Source organism: Schistocerca cancellata, chromosome 10 (assembly GCF_023864275.1).
Source record: "Schistocerca cancellata isolate TAMUIC-IGC-003103 chromosome 10, iqSchCanc2.1, whole genome shotgun sequence".
Lineage (NCBI taxonomy): Eukaryota > Metazoa > Arthropoda > Insecta > Orthoptera > Acrididae > Schistocerca > Schistocerca cancellata.
Genome location: NC_064635.1, coordinates 24,937,427 through 24,963,164, shown reverse-complemented (window position 1 = coordinate 24,963,164; position 25,738 = coordinate 24,937,427).

Here is a 25,738-nt window from a genome sequence, read left to right as displayed (position 1 = left end):
AGTCAGAAATGGCTCTGAGCACTATGGGACTTAACATCTGTGGTCATCAGTCCCCTAGAACTTAGAACTACTTAAACCTAACTAACCTAAGGACATCACACACATCCATGCCCGAGGCAGGATTCGAACCTGCGACCGTAGCAGTCGCGCGGTTCCGGACTGAGCGCCTAGAACCGCTAGACCACCGCGGCCGGCCGAAGTGAGGTCCTCTCATTTTAGTTAAACGAATAGTGTTCCATGGTAACATCAATATGTGCTCTCTAAAAATTTATTTTTCTATTTTATTATTTCTGTATTTCGTCACGATTTTTGTTCATTAATAATACAGCAACAACAGTGGCGATTGCTCTGGTTTTTCAGAACAACTGCATTTGTGCAGCAATTTCCTGAAATAATCTTGCCCCAGTGACTTGGAGAAGTCAACTTCATCAAGTTACCTTCCGTTAGGAATGTGGGTGCACTAAATGACTGTGCATGACTTTCAAATGACAGAGCACAGCAATTAGTCGTCCTTTTCTCTCAGGTTTTGTTAGGCAAATCCAGATTCCAGCTAGTGCCTAGGCATTATCAATGCACTATTTCATAATATCACTGTCTATCTTAGTATGTCAGTCCCCCACTAGCTAAAGCTTCTGTCACAGTCTTGAACGAACTGTGACCGAAGCCCGAACAACAGTGGACTGATGTATTTGATATGCATTGATATGATGAAATAGTGCATTGACAATGTCCAGACACTAGACACTTGTCTAATTAAACCTGAAAGAAAAGGACAACTGATTGCCGTGCTCTATCCATTGGAAGTCAACTACAGTAAGTTTGAGAGGTGGCATGAGCCCCCTCTCATATTTCTATCTTACGATTTTCCTCTCTAATTGCATGCAGTGAAAAGTCGCTATTCCTTGACACACGGACTTCCCACGCAGCGTCTCTCGTCACCCGGGTGGTCCGGTGACAGGCGGACTCTGCTGATCTGGAAAGCATTTAAGCCGACGGGTGTGAGGAAGTCGAGTGAATGCTTTGCAGACGCCGACATTGTCAAAAGACACGCCCGGAGGGGTCTGAAGTAGCGGCTGGGCTAGAGGTTCCGTTACTTCGCAGAAACTTAGCGAAAACACTTTCTGGCGGGCTGCCAGCGATGCGTGGGAATGACTTGTGTACCCAGGCAGCTGTGGCGGGAAAATTCCCGCGCTTTCTGCAAAATAGTAACTGTGATTGGCTTGCTCAGGGCATAGCTCCGTGACGTAGCAAAATCAGCGCAGAAATTGGCGCCAAGAATCTCCATTGGTGGAATGGTAGTGCTCCGGCAATAGAGGGGAATTTTCCGCCGGTTTTCGAGTTGCTGATTGGAACGTTTAACCACGGCCACTGTCGTGGGGGCGGGAATGTTGTGTGTTCGGCCTGTACGGGTGCTCTAGGTAGTCGGCTCTCGCCTTTCGGTCGAGGACGTCGAAGCAACCAGCCATCGCCTCCGGTACGCCAGATCGTGTTCTGGCAGTTAAGAAGACAGTTTGGTAATGTATGTCCGCAGCACTGGCAGATAGGGATTTTCCTAGGTGATAATCAGAGCTCAGCAGAGCTCGCCTGTTCGTCTTTTTCTAACGTTGTTCTGTCTTGGGTAGCAGGAATTAATGTTGGGTTGGCTATGTGTTTTCTCTAAGATTTGAGTTGCAAGGAATTGGCTGCACATACCACTTCGTCATAATCCTCACAATCTAGTTTAGGGACAACTTCACATTCACAGCGTTTGTTTGAGTCTCCAATTTGATGTATTGTAAAAGAATTCATGTGTTTTTGTTTATTATTTTGTGTTTAGTCTTAATAAATCATATTGTTATTTTGGACAGAACTTTCATTCTGTTAATCGGTAGAGCAACCCTATCATTCCTCACTATGTTAATGAAACCTTCGTTTATTTAACTTAACTATCAAATTAAATTATTGCAGGTGCCAAACTCTCTTCTACTCCACTGGCAGGGTTGATTAGAGTCAGTTCGCGTATTTTTTATCCTTGTGCAACACCAAAAGTCGGAGTTAGAAAAGGAGGGGCTTAGAGCATCATTTACATATGTAGATTCTAGAAGAATTTGATGTTAAATACACTGCTAGCCCCGGCACCTCGCAAGTTTCCGTTCTAATGTGAACACCTCGGCGAGTGCTTACAGAAGTTACTTGCTTGAGGGCACAGGCCTTTCGTAATACTTCGTGTCTAAGGACAGCTTGACGTTGGCAGCGCTCGGAAACAAATGAACATCTTTCAAGTAGTACTGATTTTCTCCACTTCTGGCATCACTAGCGAAATCGTCGAGTTATCGTGGCCAAACAGTAAGGTCGCAGCCTTTGCACTATTTTGAGATGACCACTTGGTATACAGTCCTTTCATAACCTCAGGCCGTTGACAGAAAAAGAGTCGTGATTCAAAATTTGAATCCGTCTTAATTTCCGCAAACCAGCGCTACATGGAGAGAGACGATCCTCTAAATCTGGGTTCTTTAGCCTAAGGTCTTTTATTCCTGTTTTCATAATTTCTAATTGTTGGCGTAAGCACACATTGTCGCATTCACAGCAGTCTTTGTCCTCACGGTTAGTAATTGCTTTAATAGTTTGTTATATATTTAGGTGTAAAATATGTCCTGCTTCTTTGCCATAGCTTCGTTTTTGTGCGCGAATATTTCTCTCGTTATCAGGCTTGTTATTACGCCCTAAATCGGCTCCGGACAATGGTAGATCTAGAGCTGGACAGTATCAGTCTTTGCGTTTTGAATGAATATTCAACATTTGACTTTTCAAATTCCTTTCATAATCCGACTCAGTAAAATTTATTGAACGGGCACGAGAATTTTCAACTGAAAACGAATGTGCATTGTCATTTCGTGTCACTGTCTTTAGGAAATGTATGAAACTAAGTTTCTAACTTACTGATTTGTCTGCTGTGGTTAGTACGGCTGGTAATCGCGTAACAAACCATTATTTTCCACTTCGAAACTTACTCTAAAAATCCCTCAATATACTGATAATTACGGCGTAGCTCTGTACTAATTCGGCAGTTACTAATAAAAATTCCCACTGCAGCAAAAGACCTTGTTTTCACTCGTAAACGCAATTTCAGCACAATACATTATAGCAATTGCGCGCTACTGAGTGCTTATAGGGTTCACTCTGACGTCAGTGGCGCCGTTTGCTACTGCGCACACACCTCATGATCCCTACCGAGTATTCTATAGTAACACCCACGAACACACACGCACGCACGCACGCAGAGAGGGGGGAGGGGAGGGATGGGGAGGGAAACAAAAGACAGTGAGTGTTGAAACTTCCTGGCAGATTAAAACTGTGTGCCGGACCGAGACTCGAATTCGGGACCTTTGCCTTTCGCGGGCAAGTGCTCTACCAACTAAGCTGCCCACGCCCCGTCCTCACAGGTTTACTTCTGCCAGTAACTCGTCTGCTACCTTCTAAACTTTACAGAAGCTCGCAGGTTAGTTTCATATCAGCGCACACTCCGCTGCAGAGTGAAAATCTCATTCTGGAAACATCCCCAAGGCTGTGGCTAATCCGCAATATCCTTTCTTTCAGGAATGCTAGTTCTGCAAGGTTCGCAGGAGAGCTTCTGTAAAGTTTGGAAGGCAGGAGACGAGGTACTGGCAGAAGTAAAGCTGTGAGGACGGGGCGTGAGTCGTGCTTGGGTAGCTCAGTTGGTAGAGCACTTGCCCGCTAAAGGCAAAAGTCCCGAGTTCGAGTCTCGCTCAGGCACACAGTTTTAATCTGTCAGGAAGTGTCATATCAGCGCACACTCCGCTGCAGAGTGACAATCTCATTCTGGGCGGTGAGTGTTTTTCACAACTGTCGGTTATCAGGCCCAGATAAAAAAAAAAGTTTGCTGTTCAGAATGGTGAGAAGGCTTGGCTCTGAGCACTATGGGACTTAACATCCGTGGCCATCAGTCCCCTAGAATATTGATTGGCGACTCCATGTTGTCTTGTGCACTACGACCAGATAACAGGTATACTTGAAAAAAGAGACAGCATTGGTCGTATATTTTTCACTATCGCAAAATAGATTTTCTGTCACTGAGTGACCATCTTCAGTGCTATATTGTATAACTAGGATGCACTGTTGTCACTAAGCTTACGGGAATCACAAGAGTCTATGTGATTCCCGTAAGCTTAGTGACAACAGTGCATCCTAGTTATACAATATAGCACTGAAGATGGTCACTCAGTGACAGAAAATCGATTTTGCGATAGTAAAAAATATACGACCAATGCTGTCTCTTCTTTCAAGTCTCCTAGAACTTAGAACTACTTAAACCTAACTAACCTAAGGACATCACACACATCCATGACCGAGGCAGGATTCGAACCTGCGACCGTAGCGGTCGCGCGTTTCCAGACTGAAGCGCCTAGAACCGCATGGCCACTGCGGCCGGCCTGGTGAGAAGGGCCAGGGTTCGATTCTGTGTCAGGCCGAATATCTGAGTGTGACGCAAGGCAGCCGTGATGTCAGCCAGCTCGGACCGGAGTAGGTTAACGCCATTACCCGCCAAAATCGAGCTCCGGGGTCCCAGTGAGGTGGTGCAGCACAGCCAGCCAGGCAGCCAGCGCGCGGCCCGGGGCTGGGTTAGGCAGCGGGTTGCAACAGACAGCCACAGCCACCGGCGAAGCCGAAGCCGCCTGTGTCGAAAGCGCCGGGCAGGTATTAATCCGAGTCCGCCGTGACGTCACACAGCCGCCGTCTGGCCTGCCAACCCACTTACACTCCTACCGCCTCCAGCGGCCGCCTGCTCAGGTTGGCACGCCTGCCGGGGTTGGCGGCAGACCTTTAGACCATACCACGCGATTCTTTATTATGGAGATTCCAGTTTAGGTTTTAATTGCAAGCGAACCAATAGGCCCATCGCGAAATGAGTTATACCAATATTTTTCTTGCTTTATTCTGCGTTCGACTACATGAAAAAAAGCACTCCGTTTTTAGACCACGAGTGGCCTACCGGGGCCATCCGACCGCCGTGTCACCCTCAGTGGAAGATGAAGATAGGAAGGGCGTGGGGTCAGCACACCGCTCTCCCGGTCGTTATGGTGGTATTCTTGACAGAAGCCGCTACTATTCGGTCGAGTAGCCCCTCAATTGGCATCACGAGGCTGAGTACACCCCGAAAAATGGCAACAGCGCATGGCGGCCTGGATGGTCACCCATCCAAGTGCCGGCCACGCCCAACAGCGCTTAACTTCGGTGATCTCACGGGAACCGATGTTTCAACTGAAGCGAGGCCGTTGCTACACTACATGAAGCAACTTTTTATTTTACATTGTAATAAGGATTGTCCAGTTTTTGGCGTCTTCGCTATGAACTGGTCAGTTCAAAACTATATAGCTTGAAGTTTTCCGATACTAACGAAATTTTATTAGGCCCATATATTGGTAATAGGAATCTCAAGTTAAAGAATTTTTCAATCACCCGATAAGAAATTCTTACGATTTTTCTGAAGTAACTTCCTCTCAGCCCAGGGGAAACATGTAGCATAAAGTGAGGGTTTGTTTTGAAGGTCTGTTTTGTGACTGTAAGGTGCTTCAACCACTGTGATACGGACTTTATAAAACATTTAGCCAAGTATGGGGTCGAAACGATCTTTAGACCCATCGAAGAGATTAATGAATTTTTAAGAACGGCAAAAGATGCACGGCACTACGTAGCAATATGGAGTATGTAACATTCCGTATAGTTGCTGTCAAGCGTACAATGGAACCACGAAATGAAGGGTCAACACCCGCATGGCCGAACACAAAAAGACCTGTCGTCTGGGATATAAGGATAAATCGGCAGTAGTAGAACATGTTTTTCGAGACGGGAACCACGAATTTAAAAGTCAGTGATACGAGCATTTAACAAGGACATCGCATTATGAAGCACGCATGTGTAGAGCAGCAATAGAGATTCATAAACACTATAATAATTTTAACAGAAAAGGACGAGTGGTTGAAAATCAGTGTGGGTTTAGGCCTCTTAGAGGTTGTCAGGACCAGATCCTTAGCTTACGGCAAATAATGGAGAAGTGTTATGAGTGGAACAGGGAATTGTATCTATGCTTTATAGATCTAGAAAAGGCATATGACCGGGTTCCTAGGAGGAAGTTATTGTCTGTTCTACGAGATTATGGAATAGGAGGCAAACTTTTGCAAGCAATTAAAGGTCTTTACATGGATAGTCAGGCAGCAGTTAGAGTTTACGGTAAATTGAGTTCATGGTTCAGAGTAGTTTCAGGGGTCAGACAAGGCTGCAACCCGTCTCCACTGTTGTTAATATTATTTATGGATCATATGTTGAAAACAGTAGACTGGCTGGGTGAGATTAAGATATGTGAACACAAAATAAGCAGTCTTGCATATGCGGATGACTTAGTTGTGATGGCAGATTCGATTGAAAGTTTGCAAACTAATATTTCAGAGGTAGATCAGAAATGTAAGGACTATGGTATGAAGATTAGCATCTCCAAAACGAAAGTAATGTCAGTGGGAAAGAAATATAAACGGATTGAGTGCCAAATAGGAGGAACAAAGTTAGAACAGGTGGACGGTTTCAAGTACTTAGGATGCATATTCTCACAGGATGGCAACATAGTGAAAGAACTGGAAGCGAGGTGTAGCAAAGCTAATGCAGTGAGCGCTCAGCTACGATCTACTCTCTTCTGCAAGAAGGAAGTCAGTACCAAGACTAAGTTATCTGTGCACCGTTCAATCTTTCGACCAACTTTGTTGCATGGGAGCGAAAGCTGGGTGGATTCAGGTTACCTTATCAACAAGGTTGAGGTTACGGATATGAAAGTAGCTAGGATGATTGCAGGTACTAGTAGATGGGAACAATGGCAGGAGGGTGTCCACAATGAGGAAATCAAAGAAAAACTGGGAATGAACTCTATAGATGTAGCAGAAAGGGCGAACAGGCTTAGATGGTGGGGTCATGTTACACGCATGGGAGAAGCAAGGTTACCCAAGAGACTCATGGGTTCAGCAGTAGAGGGTAGGAGGAGTCGGGGCACACCAAGGAGAATGTACCTGCATTCGGTTAAGAATGATTTTGAAGTAATAGGTTTAACATCAGAAGAGGCACCAATGTTAGCACTGAATAGGGGACCATGGAGGAACTGTATAAGGGGGGCTATGCTCCAGACTGAACGGTGAAAGGCATAATCAGTCTTAAATGATGATGATGATGATGATGATGATGATGATGATGACGAGTGTTCTAGGACGCCTTGCCACGGTTCTCGCGTCTACCCTCGTTGGACGTTAGAGTCCTCCCTCGGGCATGGGTGTGTGTGTGTGTGTGTGTGTGTGTGTGTGTGTGTGTGTGTGTGTGTGTGTGTGTAGTCCTTAGCGTAAGTCAGTTTCAGTTAGATTAAGTACTCTGTAAGCTTATGGACCGATGACATTCGCAGTTTGATCACATACGAACTTACCACAAATTTCCAAAAAGAAAAGCAGGAGGTCGATAGTTAGATGAAATAGGGATGTCGACTTTGCGCTAACAGAATGACAACCGATTGTTTCTAATCGAGAATGATGACCCATCCAGGGATAATCACATAGTCGGCATCAAGTGACGTTTGGTGGTCTCTTCTGTGCACCCAAGCCTCAGGGACAGGAGCAGTTTTTCCTCAGAAGATGACTCCCATAGTTGAAGACGAAACGACAGGGAGCAGTTTTGTGCATCATCGACCACGGCCTCTCAGCCTGGAAGTTTTAACTGAAGAAGACGCCGTCGGTGAAAGCCTACCAGAATGACTAAATACAAGACGCTAGGCGTGAAAGGCTACCTGATCATCATCATCATCATCATCATCATCATCATCATCATTTAAGACTGATTATGCCTCTCAGCGTTCAGTCTGGAGCATAGCCCCCCTTATACAGTTCCTCCATGATCCCCTATTCAGTGCTAACATTGGTGCCTCTTCTGATGTTAAACCTATTACTTCAAAATCATTCTTAACCGAATCCAGGTACCTTCTCCTCGGTCTGCCCCGACTCCTCCTACCCTCTACTGCTGAACCCATGAGTCTCTTGGGTAACCTTGCTTCTCTCATGCGTGTAACATGACCCCACCATCTAAGCCTGTTCGCCCTTTCTGCTACATCTATAGAGTTCATTCCCAGTTTTTCTTTGATTTCCTCATTGTGGACACCCTCCTGCCATTGTTCCCATCTACTAGTACCTGCAATCATCCTAGCTACCTGAACGATGAAATAATTATTGTACGCAAAATACGTCACAGTTACAGAACACATCTAAAAATACGTGCACCAATCTTTCGAGATATGTGCGTGCATTCATACTCTGAGTGCACGGCAGGCACGATTACGAAAAGAAATTCAACAACAGTGTGGCTTATGAAACAGTAAAAAAAAAAACTGTCTCGCTTTCAAAACAAAGACGACTTCCGAAAACATGGCAGCTACGATGTGGCACCGCAGGAAACGTTGAACGAGCCGTGGTCTCTCCCTGTGTGTTCACCAACTCTCGGCCGTACACTGTGGTCGATACAGACCGCGCGTGACTTTATTTTATTGAAACCAACGTCTCGATTAGCTGACTGTTCGCGGCATCCAGTTGGAATTCTGACCACTTTATATTTATCGTAACTGTAATACGTTCAGTAAAGGTTCATTTCTTGCAGTGGTGAAATGTTATTCAACGTCTGGATGGACCGAAAGATTTGAGAGGCTAAATATCGTTCCATTCGTAAAGTTGTTTTATCAGACAAAAAATATAGTAAACACATTTTTTCCAGATTAAGTCAGTGTATTTACAAGCTGAATTAAGGAGTATATTGTTACCAAGCAGATGTGAATGCTCTTATGTTTGACAGTGTTATTTATTTGTTTTTAAATATTACGAATTACGCGTCGTAATACATCTGTCACGTAAAAATTCGTTGTTCTTCAGATTTTAAACTCGATGACTGACGATTTTGAGACTGTAGAATGTTAATATGTATATATGTAATATACTACATTTCTAGCCGGCCGGTGTGCCCGAGCGGTTCTAGGCGCTTCAGTCTCGAACCACGCGACCGCTACGGTCGCAGGTTCGAATCCTGCCCCGGGCGTGGATGTGTGTGTTGTCCTTACTTAGAATGAAGTAGTTCTAGGGGACTGATGACCTCAGATGTGAAGTGCTCAGAGCTATTTGAACCATTTGAAGTACATTTCTTACGTTCATATTGTTTCGGTATCTGTACTGGATACCAAACGTCATGAAACTTGAACGCTTATTTCGTTTTAAAGGTAGACGTTATCGACAGGAATGGATCTTGCTTCATATATACGTGCAGTAGAACATTTCACACTTGTCGTTGAAGAATCGTCAGCAAACTAAATGCTTCCTGCCAAACTGATCTTTCCTCTTCTACTCCTTTAGAAGCGGCGAACGAAATGCCCTACAGTGCAGCAAAAATAGGAATTTACTGATGAACTGTAAATCTGTCGAAAGAAGTGCCATTACACTGTTTCAAATTTCTTGTTGCTCTTTCAACTGCCAAAAGCAAAAACTTATCGTCGCATTAATATTCGGAATTTCGGAGAAATTAGGTAACTGTACTGCTACATTTGTAATACTAAAGCAACAAGTTGTTGTTGGTTAAAACCAGTGCTTGATTTCAGCTATAAATGAGAGAAACTGCAGTCGACTGCATTTGGCAGAGCGCGTAGTGACAAGCTGGGACTTTCTGCACTCCGTCTCGTGACTTTGATGTTGTTTCGAAACTCAACTCGGCGTGGTCTATACACTAGACTTGGCCACTGTTTCTATGTTTCGATACAGTGTATCGATACCTGGAACTGATTCAGTGTTTCGGAACGGCTATGGTTCACTGTTTCGAAAAAGTGTTTCATTCCGCCCCTGTCTCGGATCTCCAAACACGGAAACTGTATTGTTGTTTCAAAATAATTTCAGTCCACCTGCGCCTGGAACGGACTAATTGTATCGAAACAGTGATGTTTCATTCCGCTCTGTGTCGGACGAGATTCGAGCTCGGCACAGGTACTGAAACACAACACACCACTTCGTGAAACACTTTCAAGAGTGTCGAAATCTTTTGACAAGCAATAGCATGAAGCTTAGGATATCCGAAAATAAAGCTTCGTTTCTAGCTGACTGTCCTATTCCGAAATGGCGTAACATCTGCTTTATAATCACTAACCAAACAATAAAACAACACACACTATTCACATTCAAAATAATAAATATGTGAAAATGATTCAGTTAAATTACACTTTTTTTATAACATACGCTTCTCTGTTCATGTACAGTAATCATATTAAGAAACGCAAGTAAGACTACAACATTTTAAATAAAAAAAGGCGTAGAGTGACAGTTATTAGACATGTATCTAAATTTGATGTAGGTATAATTGCAAGAAATCTGTTTGACATATCACTGATAGTGTAATGGTGAACGGGAAGCATCGTAAATTTATAGTTACGGTTCGAAACACCTTGAAACACAAATTTTTTTTTCTGTTATATTTTGTTATTTATTCGAATTATTTGGCGTTATTTGTAAGTCTACAGTCACTGTGCCTATTATCCACAATGATTCCCTTTGTGTGCATGGCAATTATCAGGATGGGTATGTTACCCATACTAACGGAATGTGGGAATCCCAGTAGCATATCCGCTGTTTCAGCAGTTTGCTCCCACCTCCAGTTCCGTTCGTGGTGGTTCTTCAGTCTTCAGCTATGGCTGTCCTCAGCCAATTGAAAAGTATGAAAGTCACATGACACGAAAGCAGCGCATTTGCTGCAGGAAATACGAAACTGCCAAGACGCCTAAGTGATAGTTTCATACTTTCTGCGACATGATTAGCGCTCTCGCACCTCATTTGTGTTTATATGGACATACTTATACAGTAGACATTCAAGATGATAAAATGTGTAGGTTTATTAGATTAGAAAACACAAACTGTTTCACTGTTTCGAAACACCGTATCGAAACATTACATTGTACTGTTTCATTTGTTTCGAAACATTTACGTGTTTCAGTTTGCCCATCTCTACTATACACATCTACGGTGTAAGATGCGTCCAGACCCAATGAAACGAATTTTTTTAAGGGGTATAAACCAACAGGATCTCCCTGTGGCAAACTCACGAACTATTTTTAAAAGATCATTATTATCATAAATGTGAGAATCTAATTATGATTGCGATGAGCAATAATTAATTTTTTTTTAAATATTTTCATTAATGCGTGACACTACGCAGTCCAGGGTACAGCTAGTGAATCGAATGTGTGAATAAAATCTTCTCCAAATATCTACTCCCTACATATGTTGTAAGTAGGCTGTTCAGGTTTTTATGTTGGTGACGCCACGTAGCGCTCTGTATTAAAATCGCTGACTGCGCTGTGCGCAGTCTGTGGCTGGTTGGACTCATTGTTGGATTATTCGCTATTGTAGTGTTGGGGAGTTGGATGTGAACAGCACGTAGCGTTGCGCAGTTGGATGTGCGCCGCCAGCAGTGGTGGATGTGCGGAGAGAGATGCCAGAGTTTTGAGATGTTAATATGAACGGACGATCTGGAGGTGTGTGCGTCAGAAAAAGGAAATTTGTCAAAATAGATGGCACAAATGGTTCAAATTGCTTCGAGCACTATGGGACTTAACTTCTGAGGTCATCAGTCCCCTAGAACTTAAAATGATTAAACCTAACTAACCTAAGGCCATCACACACATCCATGCCCGAGGCTGGATGCGAACCTGTCACCGTAGCGGTCGCGCGGTTCCAGACTGTAGCGCCTAGAACCGCTCGGCCACCTCGGCCGGTGTCAAAATAGATATATATGACTTTTGACAAACACAATTAGGTAAATACATTGTTCGTTCTCTGTCAAAATCTTTCATTTGCTAACTATATGCCTATCATTAGCTAGTGCCTCCAGTATTTAGAATCTTTTATTTAGCAAGCAGTATTGGGGCTTGCTGTATTGCAGTAGTTCGAGTAATGAAGATTTTTTGTGAGGTAAGTGATTCACGAAGGGTATAGGTCATTGTTAGTTAGGGCTGTTCTTTTGTAGGGATTATTGAAAGTCAGATTGCGTTGCGCTAAAAATATTGTGTGTCAGTTTAGTGTTGATCAGAATAAGTAAAGAGCGAAATGTCTGAGTACGTTCAGTTTTAGTCAGCTGTTTCAGTATCAGATGACCTAAAGTTTACCAACACAGTCATTCTTTGCATTCAAAGGGGAAGTTTCAATATATTAGATCTACAACTTTGCTTCTACCGTTTCTTTTTCTAGAAGATCGAGGCTTTATTGTAAAGAGCTTTAAAAAAATTATGATTCGAAGTGTTGGCCACAGTCGGCCAGTACTTTCTCCCATCTTTGGAGCAGGATATGAACACCGCAGCGGAAGAACTCATCGCCTTCTGAGGAGATCAACGAATCGGCCCATTTCCGCACTTATTGATACGACTGGAAGCGCTGATTAGCCAACCCGTGTGCTATTGATGGCAAAGGTGGTAGTCAGGGGGAGCAATGTCTGCAGAATACGGCGGGTGGCGTAGCACAACCCATTTCAATGCTTCCAAGTATGTTTTAACGGGTTTTGCGACAGTGGGTCGAGCACTGCCATGCTGCAACGTCACCTTTTCATACCTGTCGCTTATTGTGGTCGTTTGTCTTTCGGTGCTTGGCTCAAAGGCATCAACTGCGTTCGGTAACTATCTGCTGCCATTGTTTCCGTCGGTTTCAGTACCTTCAAAAAACTTCCTCTGTTCCTCCGCTATGCCGGTCTTAGACTTCAAAATCACCGTTCTTGAAGCACTGAAAAGATTCTCTGGGCATTCTTTCACTAACAGGTGCTTCACCGTAGATCGTACCCAGCATTGTATGAGCCTCAGCCGAAGATTTCTTCCTGTGAAAGCAGGAAATTAAAAGTTTCCGCAAATGACGAGAAATGGGCTCGTAAGTTGACGTATTCAACCGAGAATAGCTTTATGATGCAACAGCAAGTCGACTAATTTCTCCATGGCGCTATATTAACAAATGCAATCTTGAGTATGACACATAGGAAATACGGCCTGCACCACTGCCATCTACAGCAAAACGCTGGAGGCAAAGTTGTAAACTTGAGTGAGACACGTTAAGTATCACGAGAAAATTTCTTTTCTACTTTGAACGTAGTTCCTGGAATGAACCACAAATTGCTTCCTTATTAACTTCGAAAGAGATAAACGACTTACTTGACAACACGGCACAACACAGCAGTGACTACATAATGGCCGGCCGGGGGTGGCCGAGCGGTTCTAGGCGCTTGAGTCTGGAACCGCGCGACCGCTACGGTCGCAGGTTCGAATCCTGCCTCGGGCATGGATGTGTGTGATGTCCTTAGGTTAGTTAGGTTTAAGTAGTTCTAAGTTCTAGGGGACTGATCACCTCAGATGTTAAGTCCCATAGTGCTCAGAGCCATTTTGACCACACAATGACCACTATAGTACAGTACACAGCATGATCATTATTAGTAGTTGTGACGAGACACAAAGCATAAGCAACTTGAAGTCTTCCAATTTCTGCCAGTTGAGAAGGTAATGAGTGCAGCAGTCAAGTGATTTACGAACAGTAAATATAGTGCACACATTTTAACGCGGTTGATTTTAAAAAAGGACTACAGGATTCGGATCAAGCAATGCCGCTAGGGAAACGATTGGTGGAGAGAAGTCAAATTCTGTTAACAAGTGTCTACCCTCGCTGTGGACAGTTGCCTGTCTGTTCTGGGAAGCAGTTGTATGTAGCGCTCACAATGTACCGGGAAATGCTTCATCATTCATTCTGACGGACAAACACACACACACACACACACACACACACACACACACACAGTACTGGAACGCAGCAGCTGATAAAGAAACGTGAGATTGAAGATCTATAGATGTTGAAGTAGAATTTTGACTATGATGACATACACGATGAAAAAAAAAGTGTTAGAAGTAAGCAGTAACTATTAGTCGGTACAGCTAAATTCGAAACTCGGCAATACGATTACAGTTTTTCTTTCCTTTATTTTTGGCTTTGGGTTTGTAGGGCCATACAGTCAACAATGGTTATAAAAGGCCATAGAAACAAAATCGCAAAAAAGCAAAATAGGATAAAATTATGGAATACAAACACATTCTTACAGTAAAATAAAAACGCGATTAGACATATACCAGACAGCCGGCATGGCATTGGAGCAGAATTACAAACATCACTATACAATGACAAACATGCGCCGCCCGCGGTGATCTAGCGGTTCTAGGCGCTTCAGTCTGGAACCGCGGGACTGCTACGGTCGCAGGTTCGAATCCTGGCTCGGGCATGGATGTGTGTGATGTCCTTAGGTTAATTAGGTTTAAGTAGTTCCAAGTTCTAGTGGACTGATAACCTCAGAAGTTAAGTCACATAGTGCTCAGAGCTATTTGAACCATTTTTTTTTTTGACAAACATGCATGTGCCCTTAAAGTAAAAGACAAAACTTGTGGGGGCAAATGCTGTACATCATACGACAAGTACAATAATAGATGAAGAAGAAAACTGTAAATAACATCATACAACAATGTGAGAAGGGTAGCATACAGACAGACGTACTTGAAGTAAAAGAAAATGCCAAAATAACGCACACAATACAATCAACGGTACGTACAATAGTGCCAGTAGAACAGTGCCGTAAAACGCACAAGAGAGCGATAGTGAAAATTTAATGTAGAAATAGAGGTCTGTACGCAAAAAACAGAAAATTAGTCACCTGATTACGAACCAGGCTGCTTCCATCTGAAATTGAAGACCCCGCAAACCCATAAACTAAATTTAGATGCGTGTGACTTTGAGCAGTCTGTTAGCAAGTTGTATTTATGAAAACGGTGGAGTAAAACAGGAACACTCGTGGGGAGGGGGTAACCTAGGTTACCCCAACGAGTTTCTTATACAAGTCTGCCTGTGGAGTCGTGTACTAGGAACATGCCAGTACAATGTGGTTAACATCTGCTACTGCCGTTGTGTCCTTATTGCAGTCTCCGGATGCGACAGTCTTCAACCGGGATAGGTGCGAGGGGGTAGCACTCGTGTTCTGGACGTATGCGAGTGATAGAAGCCGCATGACGTCTACGAAACTGCACGGAGGCGAACCACGGTCCAGAGCCGACATTCGCTTGTATGGCCGCCCGTAGAGCGCTGAGAGACGTGCCAACACGGTCACAAAAGACACGCGTACAGCGGCTGTTTGACTATTGCGCTACAGGCTGGGGTAATTACAGTAGAACCTCGCTAATCCCACCTCGGATGGCCCGACTGCCCGCTTGGTCTGACCGTCCCATTTCCGGTATTTGTGTAAGTGACTCATCATGCGCGGTATGGTTCAAATGGCTTTGAGCACTATGGGACTCAACATCTTAGGTCATAAGTCCCCTAGAACTTAAAACTACTTAAACCTAACTAACCTAAGGACATCACACACGCCCATGCCCGAGGCCGGCCGCGCAGTGGATCAGTAGGTAGTTGATCGTTGATAGGTGCGGTATTTCCATCAGTTTTAGTATAATGTAGCTTCTTTTTAACTCCATCAATAGATATTATCGCGCGCGGATTTGTTTTATAAATTAGTGACAGTGTTCTTCTTTCATATTAAAATCTATAAAAGTAAAATATGGCGTGAACTAAGCGTAAGCGTGCGACACTGTCTTTATCGGAGAAACTGAACGTGGTCGAAAGGTTAGGTAAACGTTGTAAGAGGTCCATGATTAAGGAATTTGTTGCTAGCGCACTCGAGCAGATGTAATTTCGATGGATTGCTCACGCGCTGCCTGCGACATGTAAGGTATAAGAGAATCTCAGACCAGAGAGCAGTGTTGTATGCGGTAGGAACTGTTGTTGCTAGCAAGCAGTCGTGTGTACTGTGTATGGAGTCGGCTGGGGCGGTCGTAGGAAGCGATGGCGGAGCCTGAGCGTTGTAGTATAAGGTAAAAGCAGCCTCGCGCATACGTACAGGGCTATTACAACTGATAGAAGCGATTTCATAAATTCACTGTAGCTCCATTCATTGACATATGGTCACGACACACTACAGATACGTAGAAAAACTCATAAAGTTTTGTTCGGCTGAAGCCGCACTTCAGGATTCTGCCGCCAGAGCGCTCGAGAGCGCAGTGAGACAAAATGGCGACAGGAGTCGAGAAAGCGTATGTCGTGCTTGAAATGCACTCACATCAGTCAGTCATAAAAGTGCAGCGACACTTCAAGACGAAGTTCAACAAAGATCCACCAACTGCTAACTCCATTCGGCGATGGTATGCGCAGTTTAAAGCTTCTGGATGCCTCTGTAAGGGGAAATCAACGGGTCAGCCTGCAGTGAGCGAAGAAACGGTTGAACGCGTGCGTGCAAGTTTCACGCATAGTGACGTGAAAGATTCAGTTTTTAAACCTCCTCTACCAAGAAACGTGCCAGAACTGCGAGCTCGTATCAACAATGCTTTCGAACTCATTGATGGGGACATGCTGCGCCGAGTGTGGGAGGAACTTGATTATCGGCTTGACGTCTGCCGAATCACTAAAGAGGCACATACCAAACATTTGTGAATGCCTAAAAAAACTTTTTGAGTTTTTGTATGTGTGTGCAAAGCATTGTGAAAATATCTCAAATAATAAAGTTATTGTAGAGCTGTGAAATCGCTTCAATCATTTGTAATAACCCTGTAGTATTGTTATATCAAGTCCCATGTAAATGTGTCTAAAGAATCTCTTAATAATAATCTTTCTTATAAGAAAGTAACTTTTGACAATCAATCAGCTCAATTTAAAGAATTTACTAATTTCTCCAATCCATGGTCATCCCGATTATTGCAAAGAAAAATCAGTTGTTCTTTTTACACATGACAAGTGTATCGGCCAACATTGCACTCGGCTGTGCCAGAAAAATTTCTTATAGGAGCAGATATATATGCGTTATCCGGCGACCTTATTGAGGTAAGAATTTTCCATTTATTCAGAATGATCTTTCAGGGCCATGACGCAGCACTGCTGACGTCCAAAATTTACCAGTTTACATTCACAGTCAAGTATTGAAAGGTTATAAGTGAGCCACAATTTTATTGAGAGATTAGTCACATTGTATTATTGGTAGGTTACGGAATTCATTCATCTGTTAGTAGGCTACGCAGAATGTGAATGATAAAAATAATTATATTTTTTCTGTAGGGAGGTTACGGAATATTTTTGTTGAGAGGTTACAACGTGAGTCCCTTCGAAACTTTGCAAGTGAGGTAGGGGTTGACATAACAACTCCTAAAGACTGGAGTAAAAATTTGAAAACTCTCGAAGGTCACATGATGACGACTGATGATGAGAAAGGATTGAAAATACGCAAGACTCTCAAAAAATCTAAAACTCAAATTCTGGATAACGCTTTGTGGTTTGATCATGACAGAGGAAAAGGAACCCGTGCTCTGGACGTCATGAAAGAAAAGGAACTGATTGGATGGTTGATTCGTGGAAGGGGACCAAACAGCAAGTTCACTGGTCCCATCGGATTAGTGAAGGATGGGGAAGGATTCCGCAGTGCCCTTTAAAGGGAACCAGCCCGGCATTTGCCTCAGGCGATTAAGAGAAATCACAAAAAAACCTAAATCAGGATGGCTGCACGCGGGTTTGAACCATCGTCCTCCCGAATGCGGCACCAGTGTGCAGTATCCACTGCGCCAACTCGCTCCGTGAAAAGGCACTGATTTTGTATGAAAAATTAGATGGAAGCAATGACAATGAAAAGTATACATCTCGCTCGGTGAAAAGGCACTGATTTTGTATGAAAAATTAGACGGAAGCAATGACAATGAAAAGTATACAGCGAGTGAAGGCTGAGTACATCGGAGGAAAAAAAAACCGACATGGCGATCGTAATGTATTTATTTTCGGCGTGAAGTTGTGTGCTGGCGAAACAGCTGCCAATGAATTTGTTCCGAAATTCGGGAACTTGGTTAAAGAGCTCTGAACGCTGGTCAAATGTGTAACATTGACGAGTCTGGGTTTAACTACAAAATGCACCCTACAAGAAGTGTTGCTGCGCAAAATGAGTCTGCAACAGGTACAAAATTAAGTAAATATTGAATAACTAGTGCTCTCTGTAGTAACGCCAGTGGCAATTACAGTATAGTTTATTAGTGTCATTTGAGTATTATTCGATTGTACAATAATTTCATATCTTTGCTCTCGAGGTGTTACATGCGAGCGAGCAGCGATGTTGTAAGCTGTGTCGCAGGGTATTTGGTATCATCTTTCGTGTGCGCGTAGGCGCAGTAGCAGATAGTGGTTAGCTGTGTGAAAGAGAAGAAGCAATTGTAATGTTATGTTTCAAAAGTAAAGTCTCACTTTATCGATGTGTTTAATAAAGATGAATATGTAATGGTAACTGATCTGAGAACGAGGAAGTGTAATGGAATCTTTTATTTACGTGAAGATGAATTATAAGGTAATTTTTTTGAAGTCACTCTCTTATTATTGCAGCGCCATTTTTCACTTACATTTCTCTTACAGTTTTTAATTGATGATGGTTTTTTCAAAAGTGTGTTCCGAAAATACTTCGATTTGCAACTAACAGAGAACTCATTGCCCCCTGCGAGTGTGTAGATACAGAAATTTGCAGCTTTAGCATAGCGGCGCGCAAGACACATCAGTACTGCAACGCATTATCCAGATTTGCGCAGAATAGAGGTAAGGACTAAATATTTTGTTGCTTTTTTATTCAATTAGGGTCAACTTATGTCATTCAGACAGAAATAGATTTTTCTGTGTTGCGTATCGGTTTTAGTTCTGGGATCTGGGATCAGTTTTGCAAAACTAATTATCGTAGGTTTCATGTCAAAGATCTTTATTAAGGCAGTTTATACTGTTCAGAATTCTTGTAGTCATATTATTCACTTTACCCGTGTTAAAGGCTTACCTTCTCATTACGACAGTTCAATTTTCTGTTATGATTCATTATTACTTCTGCACAGCTCTTATTATTCAAAACAGAGTACATTAGTCATATTATTATTATTATATAATGAGAACTTCCGTTAGTTTATCGTTACTGGTCAATAAAAGCGTTCCTCTCGTAGTCCGACTTTCCTGCGTTCCGACCATGCTCCCGGCACCGTAGGAAAGGGATTAGTGAGGTTCTACTGTAGTTGGAACCGTTTTGTGCTTAACCCTTTGTGCGTCACATTTAGAAAAAAATTGGGGAAAATTTTTTTGTGATGAATATTTACTGTATATGTTGCAAATATGCCATATCCACTGCAAACGTTCTTTTGAAGCTATTGGTTAATAAATAAAATAATGATTCCAAATGGCATCATTAGAAATTCCATAATAATTATTCAAAACATGCGTACATAACTGTATTGTAAACTTACCGTATTTCTTTCCCTTGACCTTGAGGAACTACGTAAAGTTGGTTCCATAACAAAGAATTTCAGTATGTTGTTGTTGTTGTAGTTGTTGTGGTTGTGGTCTTTAGTCCTGAGACTGGTTTGACGCAGCTCTCCATGCTACTCTATCCTGTGCAAGCTTCTTCGATTCCCAGTACTTACTGCAACCTACATCCTTCTGAATCTGCTTAGTGTATTCATCTCTTGGTCTCCCTCTACGATTTTTACCCTCCACGCTGCCCTCCAATGCTAAAATTGTGATTCCTTGATGTCTCAGAACATGCCCTACCAACCGGTCCCTCCTTCTTGTCAAGTTGTGCCACAAACTTCTCTTCTCCCCAATTCTATTCAGTACCTCATCATTAGTTACCTGATCTACCCATCTAATCTTCAGCGTTCTTGTGTAGCAACACATTTCGAAAGCTTCTATTCTCTTCTTGTCCAAACTATTTATCATCCATGTTTCACTTCCGTACATGGCTACACTCATACAAATACTTTCAGAAATGACTTCCTGACACTTAAATCTAGATGTTATCAAATTCCTCTTTTTCAGAAACGCTTTCCTTGCCATTGCCAGTCTACATTTTATATCCTCTCTACTTCGACCATCATCAGTTATTTTGCTCCCCAAATAGCAAAACTCCTTTACTACTTTAAGTGTCTCATTTCTTAATCTAATACCCTCAGCTTCACCCGACTTAATTCGACTACATTCCATTATCCTCGTTTTGCTTTTGTTGATGTTCATCTTATATTCTCCTTTCAAGACACTGTCCATTCCGTTCAACTGCTCTTCCAAGTCCTTTGCTGTCTCTGACAGAATTACAATGTCATCGGCAAACCTCAAAGGTTTTATTTCTTCTCCATAGATTTTAATACCTACTCCGAATTTTTCTTTTGTTTCCGTTACTGCTTGCTCAATATACAGATTGAATAACATCGGGGAGAGGCTACAACCCTGTCTCACTCCCTTCCCAACCACTGGTTCCCTTTCATGTCACTTGACTCTTATAACTGCCATCTGGTTTCTGTACAAATTGTAAATAACCTTTCCCTGCCTGTATACACAGAATAAAACTAAACACGACACTTAAGTTCACTCACAAATGCAGTAGCACAACTCAAGACTCTTCTCTGTTCTGCACTTCAAACAAACGGCGAGTCGCGAAAGCAAACGCCACTGTGATCTGTTGGCCAAACTTGGAACTACGTGAAGCGATGCCAAATGGTATCATTGAAGCATTGGGAAGCTCAAAAAAGCCGGGAATACTTAATGATGCCGTTTGGAATCGCAGATGCAGAAAGGGTTAACAACGCTCTGATATCTTCCATTATTCAAAGACGGTTTTTTATACAGGGCTATTACAAATGATTGAAGCGATTTCATAAATTCACTGTAGCTCCATTCTTTGACATATGGTCACGACACACTACAGATACGTAGAAAAACTCAAAGTTTTGTTCGACTGAAGCCGCACTTCAGGTTTCTGCCGCCAGAGCGCTCGAGAGCGCAGTGGGACAAAATGGCGACAGAAGCCGAGAAAGCGTATGTCGTGCTTGAAATGCACTCACATCAGTCAGTCATAACAGTGCAACGACACTTCAGGACGAAGTTCAACAAAGATCCACTAACTGCTAACTCCATTCGGCGATGGTATGCGCAGTTTAAAGCTTCTGGATGCCTCTGTAAGGGGAAATCAACGGGTCGGCCTGCAGTGAGCGAAGAAACGGTTGAACGCGTGCGGGCAAGTTTCACGCGTAGCCCGCGGAAGTCGACGAATAAAGCAAGCAGGGAGCTAAACGTACCACAGCCGACGGTTTGGAAAATCTTACGGAAAAGGCATTTCTTCAACAGGAGATTGGAAAACCGATGGATCGGTCGTGGTGGAGATCATGATCAGCAATTCATGTCATGGCTCCACGCTCTACCGACTTAACCCCGTGCGATTTCTTTCTGTGGGGTTATGTGAAAGATTCAGTGTTTAAACCTCCTCTACCAAGAAACGTGCCAGAACTGCAAGCTCGCACCAACGATGCTTTCGAACTCATTGATGGGGACATGCTGCGCCGAGTGTGAGAGGAACTTGATTATCGGCTTGATGTCTGCCGAATCACTAAAGGGGCACATATCGAACATTTGTGAATGCCTAAAAAAAACTTTTTGAGTTTTTGTATGTGTGTGCAAAGCATTGTCAAAATATCTGCAATAATAAAGTTATTGTAGAGCTGTGAAATCGCTTCAATCATTTGTAATAACCCTGTAGTTTTTTTTCGAGTTTCAAATGCTGCAAGTGTGGAGAAAAACAAAGGTCCCCTGGTGAGTCACGCTAGTTTTGAACTGGCGCTTCGGGCGCTTGATCTCGCTAGCGAACGGCATTGCTTTGGTTTTGCCATGATTTATTTGTGTCGGCAACAAGTGATGTAAGACGTGCTCGCCAGCGGTTTCCGCGAACAGCCCACAGCCCCGGCAGCTCGGAGTGCACAGGAGGTTGTTTCGCCGCCTCAGCTGTTCTGCCGGGTTCCGCTACGTAGCGGAAACCCGTCCCCAGCGAGCAGACAGCCGGGGCGTCGAACTGAGAACGCAACGCGACTGGCGCCGCCGTAGACCTCGGGAAGGCCATCTCTGGCTGCATCACTGATCGATGGGTCAACATCACAACAGTATGAACTCCGAACGACACGTGGCGGACACTTCAGAATCTGCAAACAATGTGGTGCGACTGAACGCCCTGACGTGACTCTTGCCAGTGGACTCCACCTCTGCGACTTGGGACAACTAACCTACACCAGTAATCCGAACGGGCAAGACGGAGCCACCGTTTAGCGTGGAATCCCAGCCAAGGGTAGTTTCTGGCAAGAGGTGACGGCTAGGTTAGATGGTTACTAACATGTACATCTACATGGATACTTCGCAAATCACATTGAAGTGCCTGGCAGAGGGTTCATCGAACCACCTTCACAATTCTCTATTCTTCCAATCTCGTATAGCGCGCGGAAAGAATGAGGACTTCCTAGATAACAGAACGCAGCATGTCATTCTCAATGGAGAGAAGTCTTCCGAAGTAAGAGTGGTTTCAGGTGTGCCGCAGGGGAGTGTCACAGGACCGTTGCTATTCACAATATACATAAATGACCTGGTGGATGACATCGGAAGTTCACTGAGGCTTTTTGCAGATGATGCTGTGGTGTATCGAGAGGTTGTAACAATGGAAAATTGCACTGAAATGCAGGAGGATCTGCAGCGAATTGACGCATGGTGCAGGGAATGGCAATTGAATCTCAATGTAGACAAGTGTAATGTGCTGCGAATACATACAAAGATAGATCCCTTATCATTTAGCTACAAAATAGCAGGTCAGCAACTGGAAGCAGTTAATTCCATAAAATATGTGGGAGTAGGCATTAGGAGTGATTTAAAATGGAATGATCATATAAAGTTCATCGTCGGTAAAGCAGATGTCAGACTGAGATTCATTGGAAGAATCCTAAGGAAATGCAATCCGAAAACAAACGAAGTGGGTTATAGTACGCTTGTTCGCCCACTGCTTGAATACTGCTAAGCGTGTGGGATCCGTACCAGATAGGGTTGATAAAAGAGATAGAGAAGATCCAACGGAGAGCGGCGCGCTTCGTTACAGGATCATTTAGTAATGGAGAAAGCGTTACGGAGATGATAGATAAACTCCAGTGGAAGACTCTGCAGGAGAGACGCTCAGTAGCTCGGTACGGGCTTTTGTTGAAGTTTCGAGAACATACCTTCACCGAGGAGTCAAGCAGTATATTGCTCCCTCCTACGTATATCTCGCGAAAAGACCACGAGGACAAAATCAGAGAGATTAGAGCCCACACAGAGGCATACCGACAATCCTTCTTTCCACAAACAATACGAGACTGGAATAGGAGAACCGATAGAGGTACTCAAGGTACCCTCCGCCACACACCGTCAGGTGGCTTGCGGAGTATGGATGTAGATGCAGATGCAGAACACCTATATCTTTCCGTACGAGCTCCGACTTCCCTTATTTTATCTTGGTGATCGTTCCTCCCTATGTAGGTCGGTGTCAAGAAAATATTTTCGCATTCGGAGGAGAAAGTTGGTGATTGGAATTTCGTGAGAAGATACCGTCGCAACGAAAAACGCCTTACTTTTAATGATGTCCATCCCAAATTAACGGGTGAATGGTTATTTGGAAAGTGATTTGGAAACAGAAACTTGTGGAAGTTCTTCAGTGTGAAACTCTGCTGTCTACTGTAAGTAGGTGTACCACAAAATTTTGCTGGATCGCCATCCAGTTTAATTAAAACCGGGAGAGTTTAGTATAAGAACTGACTTTATTGTTGAATTGCTGAGCATAACTACTATTAATAAAAAGGGTCAAGTGAATGTATTGGATGAGCATATGGTAACAGGTATAAACTTTGAATTAAATAATACAGAGTAAGCAGGAGCTTAAGCCTCAACAGAAAGAATAAGGTAATCAGGCAAAAGTCTACAGATACAAGGCCTGCCTTTTGCGCTTTATAAACACCAGGTGGAATGTTTAAAAAATGATCTTACAAAATGGGCGGTGGTCTGTCTGAGAAACAGTCATCACAGTTTAACATAATTTTTAGTCTTATTAACCAGGTTCAACACTTCTAAGAGTGCCTCCATCAGAATTTAAACGTTTAACGTGGTCTGTAACATAATTTCGAATTTATGGGAAAAGAAATTTTTTATATAAAAGTGTAAGTACTGACTAACAGTACAAGACAAAGACAGTACTTACGTGTCACGTATAAAATAAATAACAGGCCAGAACGGCTTTAGTCACAATTTTTTTTTAAAAGAATGAATGAAGGCTAGCCACTATGAGCTGCTCATACCTGTACAGCAACAGGTTGCAAAGGGCTGAGGCGCCTGTCTACATCTGAATGTTAAGTACCCAAGTTGTACTTGCGGATCTAGATGGCACTCTCGATGCAATGTTTTGTTCACCTGCCCGCACTTGTTAACGTGGGCGCCTCAGTCCGTTGCAACCTAAGGCTGTACAGGTATCAGCCGCCCATAGTGGCTCGCCTTCGCACATCCTTTTTTTTTTAAAATTTTGTGACTAAAGCACTTCTGGCCTGTTACTTCTTTTACACGTGACATGTAAGTACTGTCTCTGTCTTGTATTATTACACTTATATATTTAAAAAATCCGCCAGGTTAGCCGAGAGCGCTAATGCGCTGCTTCCCGGACTTGGGTAGGCGCACTGGCCCCCCAGATCGAATCCGCCCAGCGGCTCAACGAAGGAGGCCGGTGTGCCGGCCAGCCTGGATGTGGTTTTTAGGCGGTTTTCCATATGCCACTAGGTGAATACCGGGCTGGTCCCCTTATCCCGCCTCAGTTACACGGCTCGCAGACATTTGAACGCATTTGCACTATTCCATGGATTACACTAAACACGGACGGTTGGGGTACACTAATTGCGTCCTGGGGGATACGGGGTGGCGGCACGAAGGGCATCCGGCCACGCCTTAACTTAACCTTGCCAAATCCGATTAACCATGCCGACCCTGCGTCATTGTGGGTGTTGTGTCTAGACAAGACAGCCTAGACACAATGAGAGGAAGCCGAAAGGCACGCGCTTAAACTCACGCAGGCTGGCGTGAGGTCTGAAACAGGATACGTAATGAATGCTATAAAGAAAAGTACGTAGCTTCTGGAATACTTAACTTTAATCCACATTTGTAGAACATTGCTCTTGATGATACATTAATAGAATCTCAATATCTATACTGGTAATGGCGCCTTGCTAGGTCGTAGCAAATGTAGCTGAAGGCTATGGTAACTATCGTCTCGGCAAATGAGAGCGTAATTGTCAGTGAACCATGGCTAGCAACATCGGCTGTACAACTGGGGGCGAGTGCTAGTACGTCTCTCTAGACCTGCCGGGTGGTGGCGCTCGGTCTGCAATTACTGACAGTGGCGACACGCGGGTCCGAAGTATACTAGCGGACCGCGGCCGATTTAAAAGCTACCACCTAGCAAGTGTGGTGTCTGGCGGTGACACCACAGTGGGAAAGTGCACAAGCGAAAGAAAGAAAGAAAGAAAGAAAGAAAGAAAGAACACTTTTATATAAAACATTATTTTTCCCATAAATTTGTGATTTAAACTTTTAAATTCTGATGCAGGCACTCTTAGAAGTGTTGATACCTGGTCAATAAGACTAGAAAATTGTGACCGAGGGCTCATTTGTTTCAATTTTAGCTTCAGCACCTTTGTGGCACAATCTGTAGGTAACCTTACACCGGTCTCTGGAATGGAAAGATGTTTTAAGCA